Source organism: Marmota monax, unplaced genomic scaffold (genome assembly GCF_021218885.2).
Source record: "Marmota monax isolate L192 unplaced genomic scaffold, Marmota_monax_Labrador192_F-V1.1 WCK01_AAM20220418_F8-fsc00011, whole genome shotgun sequence".
NCBI lineage: Eukaryota > Metazoa > Chordata > Mammalia > Rodentia > Sciuridae > Marmota > Marmota monax.
In genome coordinates this window covers 23592189-23607901 of record NW_026693082.1, presented here as the reverse complement: position 1 = coordinate 23607901, position 15713 = coordinate 23592189, and the positions used below count along the sequence as shown (strand labels likewise).

Sequence of the window (15713 nt, the reverse complement as noted above, 5' to 3'; positions counted from 1 at the left end):
TTTAATTAAATTCTGTTCACTAGAGCTGTATTTGACTGTAGCTAATTTAACAGGTTTTATTTAAAAATGAAAAAATTTTCTAGGAAAGCCTATAGCACACTGATTTATAATGCTATACTAGTATCTTGAGTGAGTATGTAGGGAAACAGAACCTATTGGAGAGCAAGCAATTGTTGGTAGGAATATTTAAATTGAGTAAGTATGAATCCTGATACACAACTGGAAAAGGTAGATAAAGCAAAAGCTGGGAAATTCTTTTCTTTGGGAGCTAAAATTGAAAAACTGTACAATAAACCAATAACACATGAAATATTGATGCTGGACTAGTTTTAGTTCTTTATAACTTGAAGACAGAGATCAAGATCTAACTCATATATTCCCAGTCTTGATATTAAGACCCAAAAGAGAATGATTTAATAGGAATTTAATGATCTGCACGTGTGGGATAATAGAATCATTAGGGAAGTTGAGTCTTATAGAGGGAAGATGTTCACTAAAAGATTGTTTTACACAGATCGAAGATAACTAAATATATGTTTCCTATACAAAGTTATGCTACAGAGTAGTACCAGGGAAATAAAGGAAACACTATATTTCCAGGAGAGTAACTGAGGGAGGATTCTGGAAATCAGCAAGGAAATAATGGGAACCTTAAAACCTGGAGATTTAGAAAAGCAATCAAGAGAAAAGAACAAGACAATCTGCAACTTCAACCCCAAGTCATGTCTGGGGAGTAGTGTGTAGGGGATGCAATGACTCCACTATGCCAGGAGAAGGTAAGTGACAAAGTACCAGCAAAACCCACAAGAGAAGCATATGGGAGGTCCTAATTGCAAGAGAAGTCCACAGTCCTTATAGGCTTAAATACAGCTTGGGAACTGGCTGGTCTAAGAACAACTTCTCTGCTCAAAACAATAAATTCACATTGGGCCTTCCCCAACCCCCAGAGCACAGGCTGTTACAACAGATGCCACTTCTAGATGCCTTAGGGGATGGCAGCTGGCTCCCTGAGCTGATGGCAGCCTTGGGCCTGTGTGTGCCTCACAGAGCAGAGAGACAGCTTCCTCAGCATCTTGCACCTCCAGGACCAGCAGCTGCCAGAGCCAGAAGCTCAAGTTCCAGTGGCACTTGTTCCATAGAGATGAGGGAAGGTCTCCTTAACAGTCTGCAGCCTTCAGATTGCAGCTGCTGGTATGAAAGTCCCCATATCACCTGTGTCTGTCTGTGGGGATCTGGGGAAGGTTCCAGCTACAGTCCCAGAATCATGGCCCAAACCCAAGCACCACCAATGCTTGCTCCGAACCTGGGAAAGGTTAAATTCACATTCTTCAGCTCCAGAAATGTAACCACCAGTGCCCTAAATCTTGTACTACCTGCAGGGATTAGGAAAGGTCTTATCTTCAGCCCACAGCCTTGGAACTGCAATTGCTAGTACAAAATTCCTCAGCATCAACCATGCTCATCTCTGGAAAACAAGGACATTCCCATCATGTCCTGAAGTTCCAGGACCATCATTACCAATGCCACAAGTCTTGTCCCATTAACACTTGACCTGCATGAGCTAGGGACATTCCTATCCACATCTTACATCTCCAGACCATAGGTACCCAAATGCCAAGCCCTGACACTTCTTGTGTTTGGACTAGAGATGTCCCCTCTGCCTTCTTCACCTCTAGTTTCATGGGTAACAATACCACAAGCCCAAATGCCACCTGTGTATTCTCTAGGAGACCTAGAGAAGGTCTTATCCACAGCCTGGAGTCCTGGAACCATACCTGTTGTTGCCCTAGCATCACCTGTGTTTGTCTCTTGACAAACTGCAGAAGGTCCCATCTGGGTCCTGCAGTTCTAAAAAGTGGTTACCAGCACTTCGAGGCCCAGAGGTACCCACAATAAATTCATAAAACCTAAGGAAGGTTGTTCCCTTTACGTCCCAACCTTGAGTCCATTGTTCCCAGTGCCAACAGCCCCATCATCATCTGTTTTCATTTCGGGGGGATTTGGGGGAAGGTTCTATTCCATCTGGCGGCTCCAGAATTAAAGCTGCTGGTGCCACAGGCCCTGGATCTCACATTCATCCTGAGGAATCTGGAGAAAGTCTCCTTCACATCCTATGGTTCAGGAAGATGGCTGCTGACACCCTTGGTGTAACCTATGCTTGCCTGTGGGACCTGGGGATGATCCTCTCAACATTCCACACCACCAACGCTGCAACAGCTGCCATTGCCATTGATGCCCCAGTGGCATCACTGCTCGACTCTATGGGGTCTGAGGATTTTCATTTTTAAAAGTCTATGTCTAGTGCAAAGTTGTACAACTTTCGTGCTCTGCTGCAGTCCAAACAACTGAGGCACTGATGTTGTCGACATTAATCACAATCAAAGAAACTGTACTTTTGAACTCATGTATAATCAAAGCAAAAGTAGCTACATGGTTGACATTATACATCCCATCTAAATGAAAAAAACATTCTCCTACAAAAGCTATTACATAAAATTGGAAGAGGTGAATAGTTCACTAGATGTGCAACGTCAACATTAGGGACGTTCAAACAGATGAACAAAAGATACCTCCAAAGGAATGCATTAGTTCCCCAGAAATCCCATTTTTGAGGAAAAATTATAAATTTCTGAAAAAAATTCAAAATAATGACCCTAAAGACACCGAGTGAGATGCAAGAGAATATAGACAGACAATGCATAGGAATGAGAAAAAAAAATTCAGGATATGAATAAGAAATTCACCAAAGAGAGACCATAAAAAGTATAAGAAATCTTGAAGCTAAAAATATCAATCCATAAAATAAAAAATACAATTGAGAGAGTCTATACTAGACTAGAATAAGCAGAAGAGTGAATTTTTGAACTTAAGTTCAGGTCTTTTTTAACTCATTTAGACAAAAAAAATTAAAAAGGATGAAGTAAGCATGTGAGACTTTATGGGACCCTATTAAACAATTTTTCACATCATGGGAATTTCAGGAGAAGAAAAGGAGAAAGGAATTGAAAACCTATTTCACAAAATAATGATTGAAAATTTCACAAATATTCAAAGAGGTATGGACATCCGATATAAGTTTGGAGCACTCCCAGATAGAGTAAACCCCAAACGACTTTCACCAAAGCATATTTTAGTCAAAAGTATAGGATAAAGTGAAAATCCTAAAAAGAGCAAGATAAAAGCATCATGTCAGAGGCTGGGGTTGTGACTCAGTGATGGAGTGCTTGCCTTGCATGTGCAAAGCACTGGGTTCGATTCCCAGCTCCACATAAAAAAAACTAAACAAAATAAGAAGGTAGTTTGTCCATCTATAACTAAAAATAGTTTTTAAAAAGCATCACATCTTTTGGGAATGCCTGTTAGACTTATAGCAGAAACCCTAAAGCCAGAAGAGAATTGAATGATATAGTCCAAGTCCTAAAAGAGAAAACCATGCCAACCAAGAATACTATATATACTCAGTAAATTATCTTTCAGAAATGATCAAGTGGGATTTATTACACTGATGCAAGAATGGTCCAGCATATGCAAATTGATAAATAGAAAGTAACATATCAAAGAAATGAATTCAACAAAACCATATGAACATCTTAACAGAAGTAGAAAAAGCATTTGATAAAATCCAACATCTCTTAATAATAAAAACTCTCAAGAAATTAGATTCAGAAGGAACATATTGCAAAACAGTACAGGCTATATATGAATAACCCACAGCTAGTATCATCCTGAATGGGGAAAAGCTGAAAACATCTTTCCTCAAAAGATCTGGAACAAGACAAGGATATTCATGTTCAATATTCTTTTAATATAGCAATTGAGAAATCACTAAAGAGAAAGAAAGAGCCTCTAGATTGGCAAGGAAGAAGTAAATCATGCATGTTTGCAAATGATATGGTTTTATATACAGACAAATCTATGCATCAAAAAGCTGTTAGAACTAATAAACTAATTCAGTAGAGTTGTAGAATACAAAATCAGCATAAAAAGTAACATTTTTTATATATCAATAATGAACTTCCTGAAAAAGTAATCAAGAAAATAATCCCATATACAAAAGCAAAGAAAAAAAAGGAAAGAAAATTAGGACTACATTTAACGAAGTGAAAGATCTCTACAATAAAATTTATAAAAAAAAAAACACTGATGAAAAACTTAAGATAAAAATGGCAAGATACCGTGTGTTCATGGGTTAGTAGAATTAGTGTTGCTAAAATGACCATACTAGCTAAAATAATCTATAGGTTCAATGAAATTCTCATGAAAAAGACCAATGATTTTCTTCTTAGAGATAGAATAAACAATCCTAAAATTCATGTTACTACAGAAGATCCAGAATAGTCTAAGTGATCTTGAGCAAGAAAAAGAAAGAAAAAAATCCAAAACAAAACAAAATAACAAAAACAAAGCTGGATGCATCATAATACCTGACTTCCAAACATACTACAGTTAATAGTAACCAAATGAACAAGGTACTAGCATGAATAGACACATGAACCAATGGAACAGAATAGAAAATACAGAAATTAATCCATGTTCACAAGCAAATTGATCCCCCCCACCTTTTTTCTTTTGTGGTGCTAAAGATAGAACCTGTGGCTCATGCAAACTAAGAAAGGACTCCACCCCTGAGATGCATTGTTAGTCCCCAGCCAACTGATTTTTGACAAAGGTGTCAGGAACATACAGTGGAGAAAAAATAGTCTCTTCAGGAAATGGTATAAGCAAAACTGGATATACAGATGCAGAAAAATCAAGCCAGATCCCCTTTTCTCACTGTATGTAAAAGAGAGCTAAGACCCAAATGAAAACCTGAAATTGAAATTGCTACACAGAAACATAAAGGAGACACTTCTAGACATTAGTGTGTGCAATAATTTTTTTCAGATAGGATACCAAAGGCAGAAGACAAAAGTTAAAAAAGACAGTTGGGATTATATCAAACTAAGAAGCTTCTGCATAGCAAATAATCAACAGAGTGAAGAGACAACTTCAATAATGGAATATTACTCAGCATTAAAAGAGAATAAAATCATGGCATTTGCAGGTAAATGGGTGGAGTTGGAGAATATGTTAGGTGAAGTAAGCCAATCCCCCCAAACCAGAGGCTGAATATTCTCTCTGATATGTGGATGATGATCCATAAGGGATTGAGGGGAGCATGGGAGGAATTAAGGAACTTTAGGTAGGGCAAAGGGGAGGAAGGGGAAGGGAGGGGGCATGGGGTAGGAAAGATGCTGGACTTAGATGGACATCGTTACCCTAAGTACATATATGAAGACACGAATGGTGTGACTCTACTTTGAGAACAACCTGAGACATGAAAAATTGTGCTCTATTTGTGTACTATAAATTGAAATACATTCTGCTGCCATGTATGATAAATTACAGTAAATAAATAAATTTTAAAAAAGAATTGAGTAAAATATTTTCAAACTATTCGTTTGACAAGAGATTAATATCCAGAATATATAAGGAGCTCAAAAAGTTGAATATGCACCAAAAACAAACCACTTAAAAATAGACCTCAGATATGAATTGGTGTTTCTCAGAGGAAGACTTACAAATGGCAACCAGTATATGAAAAAATGTGCAAACTCACTTAACATCAGGAAAATGCAAATCAAAACCACAATGAGTATCATCTTACCCCAGTTAGAATTGGTAATTTTCAAAAATACAAAAAATAACTATAAAAATATATAAAAATAATATACATGGTTGGTGGTGATGTAAATCAGTGCAGCTATTATGGAAAACAGCATGAAATGTTCCTTTAAAAACTAACAACAAAACTACCACATAACCTAGCGATTTCACTCCTGGGTAGATCACCAAAAAAGATAAAATCCTTGTACCAAATAGATACCTGCACTCCCATGTTTACTGCAGCACTCTCCACAATAGATAAAACATAGAAGCAACCTAGTTGCCCATCTGCACATTGGAATGTTATTCAGACGCTAAAAAGAGAAATATTGTCATTTACAGCAAGATGCACAGAATTGTATGTTACTATGTTAAATGAAATAAGAAAGACAAAGACAAACATTATGTGTTCTCAATAATTTGTAGAAATTTAAAAATAATCCCATAGAATGAAGTGGGTTAGTGGTCACTAGAGCCTGGAAGTAGAAGATGGGTGTGTGGAAACAAGTTAGATAAGGGATACCAAAAAATTCACAACACACAAAAATGATAACACTTGAAGAGATGGAAGAGTTTCTTACCCTGGTTTGATTATTACACAGTGTCTCCATGTATATAATTACCATAATATTCATAATAAATATGTACAGATATAATGTCTCAATTTAAAAAAAATAGTTCATTGGGGCTGGGGATGTGGCTAAAGCGGTGGCGCGCTCGCCTGGCATGTGCGGGGCGCTGGGTTCAATCCTCAGCACCACATTAAAAAAAATAAATAAAAACAAATAAATAAATAAATAAAATAAAGATGTTGTGTTCACTGAAAACTAAAAAATAAATATTAAAAAATTCTCTCTCTCTCTCTCTCTCAAAAAAATGGTTCTCAAAGAAAGGCTAGCACATTGAGCAAGAGTTAGAAGATCTTTGTATCAAATGGTGAGAAATCTGCTGGGAGGAGATAGTCATTAGATAGCGCTAGATGGACAAAGAGCTTGTATGGTCTGAACAAATGGTTGGTAGGTCTTCATAGAACCAGAACTGGGGACAAGATAGGTATTTAGCTAGTTAATAAAAATTAACCAAACTTGTCACATACAAGGATTAGAAATTGTTGGGAGTGTGCTGAGCATGCAAAGAATATAAACTACATCTGAAAGCATTCACAAAAAAAATAAACTCAGCACATGCCCATCAAAATAGATCTGCGAGCTTAATTTAACATATGAGTTACTACTCTGTAAATCAAGAGTGATTAGAAATTGCTGGGAAAAAAAAGACCTCTGAGAATTTGTGGTTTGTAATATTTGGTGAGCAGTTAAGAGGGTCCTTTTAAGGCCACACTTACCTACTGACGACTGAGCGATCAAGACTGAGTAAGAGGTGAAGATGGGTGAGGTAAAGAATTGAAGGAATCACAGAGATGTGATGACATATCAGAGGGAGGATCTTGGTTGACTAGAATGTGTCAACTGAGACTGATGTTAGGGGTCAGAAAGAGAAATGGTCTAAGGCAAGCCTTGAGCCACCTGTACATAAAAGGTCATTATAGATAAAAAAGGACTCTTATACTTCATAAAGGGTGTCTTGGGAGAGCCCCAGTGGAAAGACAATTGAGAACTTTAAAATAAAACAAATATGAAGATGCAATTAGAACATTTTATAAAGAGTTACAAGGATGGGAATAGGAATTTCCTTTTGAGATGAAACAATACACAGCTATTTTGATGAGGCTGTCTCGATTGCAGCAGAGAAGCCTGTGTGTACACTTTATGTCTTGGGCCAGTGGGGTCAAGGAACCAGCTGAGCTTTGTTCTTGTATGCCTTAAGGACAAACAGGACCATGCACTGGGCTTCCAGGCCCTTGAAAGTAGGATGCTAAACAGAATGCAGGCTGAGGCTCTGTAAAGGTCTCACAAGGGAGGTTTAGAAGAAAGAGGTTGGAAGAACATTAACTAGGATAATGACTGCATCATTAAAATATTCAAATAATGAAATTCAGAGCTAAGTGGAAATAATATCTCCAAGAGTGGGTGATCTGTTCACAGCCTGGATGATAATTGAGGCCAAATGAAATTACTCAGCAGAGTTTAGCAGATAACAGACCCATATTAATTGCCAAGACTGAGTGGTATCCTGGGGCCAGCACATAGTTAAGGATCCAGGTTTAGGAGAGGGATGGCCTGTAGAGGGCAGGCAGTATGTGTGGGAGCCAGCAGGAGATGGGAAGGGCAGAAAAGAAAAAGCCCACCCAAGGGTGCTGTTAGGCACCAGTCTCCACATCCAAATCTGGAGTCATAAAGGGGGACTGTGAGCAGGGCCCCAACAAATGTTACTTAATCAACAATGTCTACAGGAACCAGATATGGCCTACCAGTGACTCTTTCTTTGATGATGTTTTAGAGTTGGGCAAATGAGGATGAAAAGAAAAATTCTAGAACCACCATTCTTTGAAAATGCCTTATTATTGGATATTGTGGTCTGTGCTCTGCTGACCACAACAGTGTGCTACTGCATGGCCATCAGCAGAGACTATGGAGTGGACACACATCTCTGCATGGATTCCACACTAGTCAGCAGGCTTGGGCCTGCTAGAGACCTGAGGCTTGGTAAATGCTCCAGTTTTTTTGGGACTCCTCCAGGAGGGAGAATTATGTTGGGAACTAGCACAGGCCCAATGAAGCTGATCAGGTGGGCTCTAAGAAGTGTTTGCTTCTTATAATAAACTGGCCTTAAAACAGCATTTCCACTGTAGTCAATGGTGTGTCTAAGTATATTAACTAGAGACTTGGGTTTATAATATCATGTAGTGAAGTGGATCAACTTGTGACCACTCAAGAATTACTACTAAGTGTCCTGAAGCCTAAGCCTGCTGTGGACAGGACATAAGCTCAGACGCTGGCTGACAAATGATAGAGTTAACTGGATGGGTGAATGCTCGTGTCACAAATTTTGTCAAAGATCAATGTTAATGTTAATATGGATATATCTTAAGGTTTAGAAGATAGTATAGTGATTTTAGATAGCTATATTATGTACTGTGCTTTTTGTCGATAAAAAAGGAGGTCTTTGTCCTAATGACTCATGCATCATTGGTTATTTAGAAAAATAAAGCTAATCTGATTTGTCTATGTTGATAATAGTGTTCACCTGAACAAGATAATTATAATTATTGGTAATGTGCAAGTTTGGGGTAGTCTATGAAGGACAAAGTAGGTAAGCAATATCTGTAACCCCCTCTATGTTTTCACTTAGTGTCTAAAAGTCTAAATTAACTTCTACTGTTTGTCAAAACAGCCCCGTGAATTGATAAAGAGGACTGAATACATAGAATACAGAACTAAGTAATTCTTCAAATCCTTGTTGTATTTAAGATAATATGATGCAAACACTTCTTAGAGTCCACCTGATCAGCTTCATTGGGCCTTTATTACTTCCCAACATAGTTCTCCCTCCTGGAGGAGTAAAAAAAGAAAAAAACAGCTCCATCTCCACCTGTACAGAACTCTCAGAAAAGCCCTCAAACTAGAGCATTTACCAACCCTCAGGTCTCTAGCAGGCCCAAGCCTGCTGACTAGTGTGGGATCCATGCAGAGAAGTATGATCACTCCACGTGATCGATCGATCTATCTATCTATCTATCTATCTATCTATCTATCTATCTATCTATCTATCTATCTATCTCATCTCTCTATCTATCTCAATATACATCTATCACATATATTGCGTGCGCACGCACACACACACACACACACATATATCACATACCTATCATGTGACTATTATCTGTTGAGGAATTCTAAGTGTTTAGGAATACTGAGTCCAGAGCGACAAAAAGTGCATTCTTATTCAGGGGCCAGCAAACAATTCTTCTAAAAGGTCTATAAGAAGGTAAAGTCAGTGGATGAAGCTGGAGAAACAGGTATCTCAAGATGAGGGGTTTAGATAGATTATACCTGGAAGCTTTAACAAGTGAAGAATCTTCAGCAGAGGGGGTTTGTAAACAAGTCTATTTTTTGAGGACACTGGTTTGAAGGCAATGAAGGTGGAGTCAGGCATAAGAGGTTGGAGCCTACTGTAATAGTCTGGTCATTTTTAGGTTTAATGATGAGTTGTGCAGAGTTCCAACAGAAGAAATAGGAAAGAGGTAGAAGGTTTTAAAATCTGGTGACCTGGTGAATGAGAAAAGGTGAGTAGGGAAACAGAGAAATAAAGAAGTATGTAAATGAGGCTGCTCAGTTTTAGAAATTTTGAATTTACAGTGTTTATGGTATCTTGTCATAGACTTGGGGAGGCAGTAGGATATATAGGGTTTTAAACTTAGAAGCAAAGCCTTCATAGTTCTTTTAAGGAGCATTTCTCAGGTTTGTATTTGTAGCAAACACCCATGATTCTCTTTCTAGGACCAAGAGCAGGCTTGATCACACTTGATATAAACAAAGTTGATTTCTCAAGCTCAATGTTTCTTTCCTGTAACACAACTCAATACATGTGCAGGCATCCTTCTGGGCCCATCTGCATGGAGATGCTCAGGTTATAAGATCCATGAGGGTATAAGTCTGATGAAGCCAGAATGGCTGGTAGCACATGATAAAACCTGAAAGGGACACTTGTTAAAATGCTTCTGGGAACAACTCCTCTGACAGAGACAGACTTGCCATGCTATTGAAGAGTAAGTGAGAGAATTTTCAAGGATAACAGAGGGTATATAATTTATGCTTCATCTCTGACTTGAACCATTATCTATAGCCTACAGGTCTCTGTTTTTAGTGGTTTGTTTTTCCTGAATGAGTTAAAAAAAATCTCAGTCAAAAGCTATAACACAGATGCTAGAAAACAATTAGATTTCATGTTCTCCACTTAGGATGTCCTAACTATCTATTTAGTAATCGAGGAACATATTTTTCAGGGACAATGAGTCATAAATGATGCACGGTTGCCCCTTTCTTCAAAACTTCACTTCCCTTATTACTACCACAAATCTCTGGGAAATGGAAAAGACCTAATTGGAATGGGGAAAGTTTTATTCAGAAACAAAATTATCCACAACTTTTATCCTTTTATCCTGTTAAAATCAATCACCCTGATAGATGCCTTGGAGAATGATGTGTCTGGGAGGTGTTTTGGAAACAACACCCCAGATGCCTAGAGACTGCAAAGTAGAAGCCCAAGTGCATAGGCATGGATGGGGTGGGAGACGAGGGGGTTGATGAGGACATATCGCTAATAGTGTACCAAGTAGATGGCAGGAAGGAAATACCTGGTCAAGACCAAGAGTTTCTTCACAGAAATTATGAAACCATGTTCCAGGGGATCTGGTGAGAATGCCATTCACTTGACACAGGAAAAACACTCCAGACTACAGCAGGCACACATGGTAATTCTGGACTTGACAGGAGAAGGGGCAGGATTACCTGATACATCTCTGTTCCGATATCTCTTAACTATTTTCTGTGACACTTAGAAGGACTCATGAGAGGGCCAGAGTAGAGGTTTTCAATAATTGGAAGGTATAGATATCAGATATTTCTAGAAGTCTTCTTTAAGATTTAGCTACTTAAAGGCAGAAATTTCCCCTCTAAAAGCCTATCAATTATTTTGAGAAATGATCAAAGTAACATATCATCTATAAAAGTTCTTTTTCAACAGAGTCATGCTATATTGTTGCTTGGTTTTAGTTCCTTTCCACTACATAATCCCTCAGGACCAAGAATGTGGCTTCCTCAGTGTATGAAGTCCTTTCCTTAGTCCCTTCATATCTTCAAATCCCTTGAACATATGGTGTCCACTATTTGTCCACTGCCTCACCACGTGAAGTCTGTTTATTCATTACCCTCTGAAAGCTTTTCAGTGACTTTTTAAAGATTATTTGTTTTTTTCTCAGTCCTTACCATGCTACATCTGATGTCATTGAGATTAGCTTCCTCACACCAACTACTTCTCTTCTTTTTCTAAAATTTTTAAAATTTATTTTAGTTATACATGACAGTAGAATGCACTTTGATATGTCATATGTAAATGGAGTATAATTTCTCATTCTTTTGGTTGTACATGTTGTAGAATCACAATGGTCATGCAGTCATATATGTACATAATAATGTCTGTTTCATTCTACTATCCTTCCTACCCCCACACCACCTCCCCTCCCTTCACTCCTTCTACCTAATCTAAGGTAACTCTGTTCTTCCCTAGCTGTGCCCCCACCCCCATGCCTTCCTGTGAGTTAGCATCTGCATATCAAAGAAAACATTCAGCCTTTGGTTTGGGGGGATATTTTACTTACTTCTATTGCCAACAAGGACCTGGTCTTTGTCCTTCTTATTTTTTATTAGTTTTAATTGACTTTTCCTTTCCCTCTGCTGTCCCTCTGCCTATAAAGAAGAGTCTACCCTCTTCTTCCTCTACTACTCAAACTTTGCTCATTGCCAAAGTCCTTCTCTGTTTCCTTTTAGTCAGCATTCTTTTATTCTCACAGATTCAATTATGATCAAACTTAACTCTTTAAGTTTCTGTTCCTTATCATCAACTGACTGACTGCGCTTGTTGCTTGAGTTCACCACTGCCCAGTTCAAATTCAAAATAAGAGGTGGCCACACGGAGGTAGAAGAGACACTACATAATTGGGCTTAAGCCTTGGTTCTTCCACTGACTATTAGTTGACCTTGGACAAACTACTCAACATCTTTAAGACTCAGATCACTTGTATAAACATGAAGGTACTGGGTAGGGTCCGTCAATCACCCTTTTATAATGCTTCATAGAATCTCATCAGTTTTTCCAGATGGGACATGAAAGGTCCAAAAGGGCCAGGCATGGTGGTGCATGCCTGTGATCCCAGTGAGTTGGGAGGCTGAAGCAGGAGGATCACGAGTTCAAAGCCAGCCTCAGCAAAGCAAGGTGCTAAGCAACTCAGTGAGATCCTGGGCTGGGGATGTGGCTCAGTGGTAGAGTGCCCTTGAGTTCAATCCCCAGTACCAAAAAAAAAAAAAAAAAAAAGAAAAAGAAAGAAAGAAAGAGAGAAAAGAAAAAGAAAAGAGGACAGTTACCTGGAATTCCCACTCCTTTAGTCTTTTCTTCTATTTTACAACACAGGAATTCTATAAGAAGTTTCATTTGAATAAATGTACTTATTTTTTTTACAGTTTGAACTCAGTTCCTAATGATATTGTCTTTTAAAATTCTATATTTATAGAATAATATAATAAAATGTCTAACATCCAACTCACCTTGCTCAACAAACTGCATTGCTTTCTAACTTTCCTCTTTATTAGTAACACCATCATTCTTTCACTTGCTGGGGTATAAAATCTACAACTTTGGATTCATTCTCTCTGGTCTCTTAAGTTTTTAAGATCTGTCTAAACCTGAATTCCATCAGGTCTGCCTGCAGCATCTCTCAGGCCCATCCCATTTTCACTACTGGTGTTCCACTGTCAGGTCAGGTCTCCTAGTTTTATACTTTGACCATTGCAACAACCACCTACTTCCTCTCTGCCTGTGGGCCCTTCCTCCTCCCATCTATTTTATACAGTTTAACTTTCAACTTATGTTAATTTCTGATTTTAAACTTCAGCTGCTTTCTGGTGGTCCATAAGAAAAAGACAGGTGACACCTCTTGGTAATTCAGGTCTAAGTCCTATCAAAGAACACAACCCCTTCTATGCTATGTCTAGAAATGGTCTTAGAAAGCTCTCTTCTCTCTCTTCGTTCCCATTTTTACTTAAATTTCCACATAGCACAAGTCCCGTGTCTCCAAGAACATTTGTTCTAGGCAACTTGCAAGCCTTCTTCACCTGAACACATTTTCTATGATAGTGATGCAGCAATTGATCATTATGCATTTGGGAAGAACTGACTTTCATGTTTGCTTTCTCAACAAAACCACTGACCCCTTTGGTGTGTTGACCACATCTAAGCAAGCGAGGCTATGTGGCCAAGTGGAAGCTCTAATTCTGTCACGATATATACATATTGGATAACATTAGGCAGAATATTTCCTTAAACTTTAACTTTTTCTTACATAAAACATGATACTATCCTAAGGCTATCATCCAGGTGGCTGTGAGAACCAAATTTAAAAACTATAAACTTCTAGGAATATGTTGTAGTGCCATCATTATCCATTCTTATTATTGATTAAACTGCCTGGATATAAAATAGGTACCTAACATATACTTGGGGTTCAGAATCCTTGCAAGAAATCTGTGTAAGACCTTGATTGCATTCATGTAAAAATAGTAACCAAAAAAAAAAAGATAACTGTGTTTGTGTTTGAATAGTGGATATTTTCTCTTTCCTAAATTTTCTGTCACATTTTTTATACTTTTATTCCTATCATTAAAAAATAAAAGAAACCAAGTGCACATAAGTACCATTTTGAAGAGCTATATGTATGTATAGAGCCAGCAGCTCAACATTTCATTAAGTAACTTACTGAGTGACACCCCTCACACCTATACCCTTAAAACTGAGATCGCAGCCATATGACTTCCTTGATGGCCTCCAAGGGCTGGTGGCTTCTATACCTACTAACGCAAGATGAAAGGGAAGTCAACAAGATATACATGGTATAGGTTCACCATGTCACCTCCCATTAAGCCACTGGTTCCATGACTTTGTTCTGCAGTTTGCTTACACAACTAAAAAAATATTTATTTTTTTTACACAACTAAAAAAATATTTTATTTTTTTAGTTGTAGATGGATACAATACCTTCATTTTATTTATTTTTATATGGTGCTGAGGATCAAACCCAGGGCCTCACATGTGCTAGGCGAGCTCTCTACCGCTGAGCCACAACCCCAGCACCTGTATGTCCTGGTCTTAAATGTCACACTTCATAAATTCAGGGGCCCAATAGACAATAATCAAGATGCCAATCAACTAGTTTCTTATCCTTTACTCACATTTTTGCAAAATACAAAAAGTAGTCTGCTAAGTGATATACTAGTCTCCATTAACCTTCAAGTTATTCTTCACAGGATTAGAACCGTGGGAGGAAGGAGAAAGAAGACATCCCTTGTATTTTTTTTTTTTTTATGAGCCAGTTGCTAGCATATAGCAGGCACCCAGTGGCTGATAAATGATGGAATAGACTGCAATAGTGACAAAATGATGGATCCGGACACAGAAGACTCCAGCTCTAATTGCCACTGACCTGCTGTGTACCCTTGTTTCATTTTTCTCTTTGTAAAGAGATTTGAAGCAGATGATCTCTACAGAGTCTTCCTGCTCCAAAGTCCCATGCCTGCTCTGTGCCCTTTCCCTCCAGAATCAGGCTGACTTGGTACAGATAATATATACTTATCCTGGATTTCTGATGTCAATAAGAATTAGAGAAGAAAGACAAAGCAAAGGAAGAAAATCAGTAAGAAACCAAATGAGTAAGAAAAGGAGTAATGAGAAGGAGTGACTAAACTCTAGAACTTCTCTTGGTTTGAGGGTAGTAAGAATGTCTCTAGTCCAAGGGTGAGCAGAATCTCAGGAATTTTCCGTCCCTCTGAAACCCCAAAGCCTTGCTAATCTAACCAGTTTCTAAATCTTGGCACCACCAGGCTCTGACCCACCTGTGTTTTTCTCTAGCAGACTTTGATATTCAGGATCTGTACCAGGCAAGCCTCAGAGGCCCATCAGACATTAGTGTCAGAGAAAGAATTTGAAAACAGATATTTGAGGTCCTGCCCTAAGCCAAGATTCAGTAATGCATCACAATGTGGCCATATTTTACATTCCGAGATGTTCCACCTCATTGGGGTTGAATTGCTGGACCCAGAGCCCAAGCATCATGTTCTTAGACAACTTCAAAAACTATATTTTCTAAGATTTCCAATTACAAAGATTCCAATAGGTGGGGACTGGTAACAGGGCAAGAAAAGAGAACTTTTTAAAGAAATACAGGCCAAAACTCAGTATGGTTTAGGTGCCAGAGATATCCAGATACTGAATTTTTCCTTGTAGTCATCTTTATTCATATTCATTTAACAAATCTTTATGTTGGGCTTACTATTTGTAGGTAGTGATATAAAAACTTTACAAGTATAAACTCATTTAATCCTTTTTTTTTAAGAGAG

At 38.2% G+C, this 15713-nt stretch overlaps 1 protein-coding gene across 9 annotated transcripts in view; it reads right to left on the bottom strand.

The window, feature by feature from the left end:
• Enox1 (ecto-NOX disulfide-thiol exchanger 1) overlaps nt 1-15713 on the bottom strand; it is a 542803-nt gene that overhangs the window by 36962 nt on the left and 490128 nt on the right. The gene's annotated exons all lie outside the window — the stretch shown is intronic.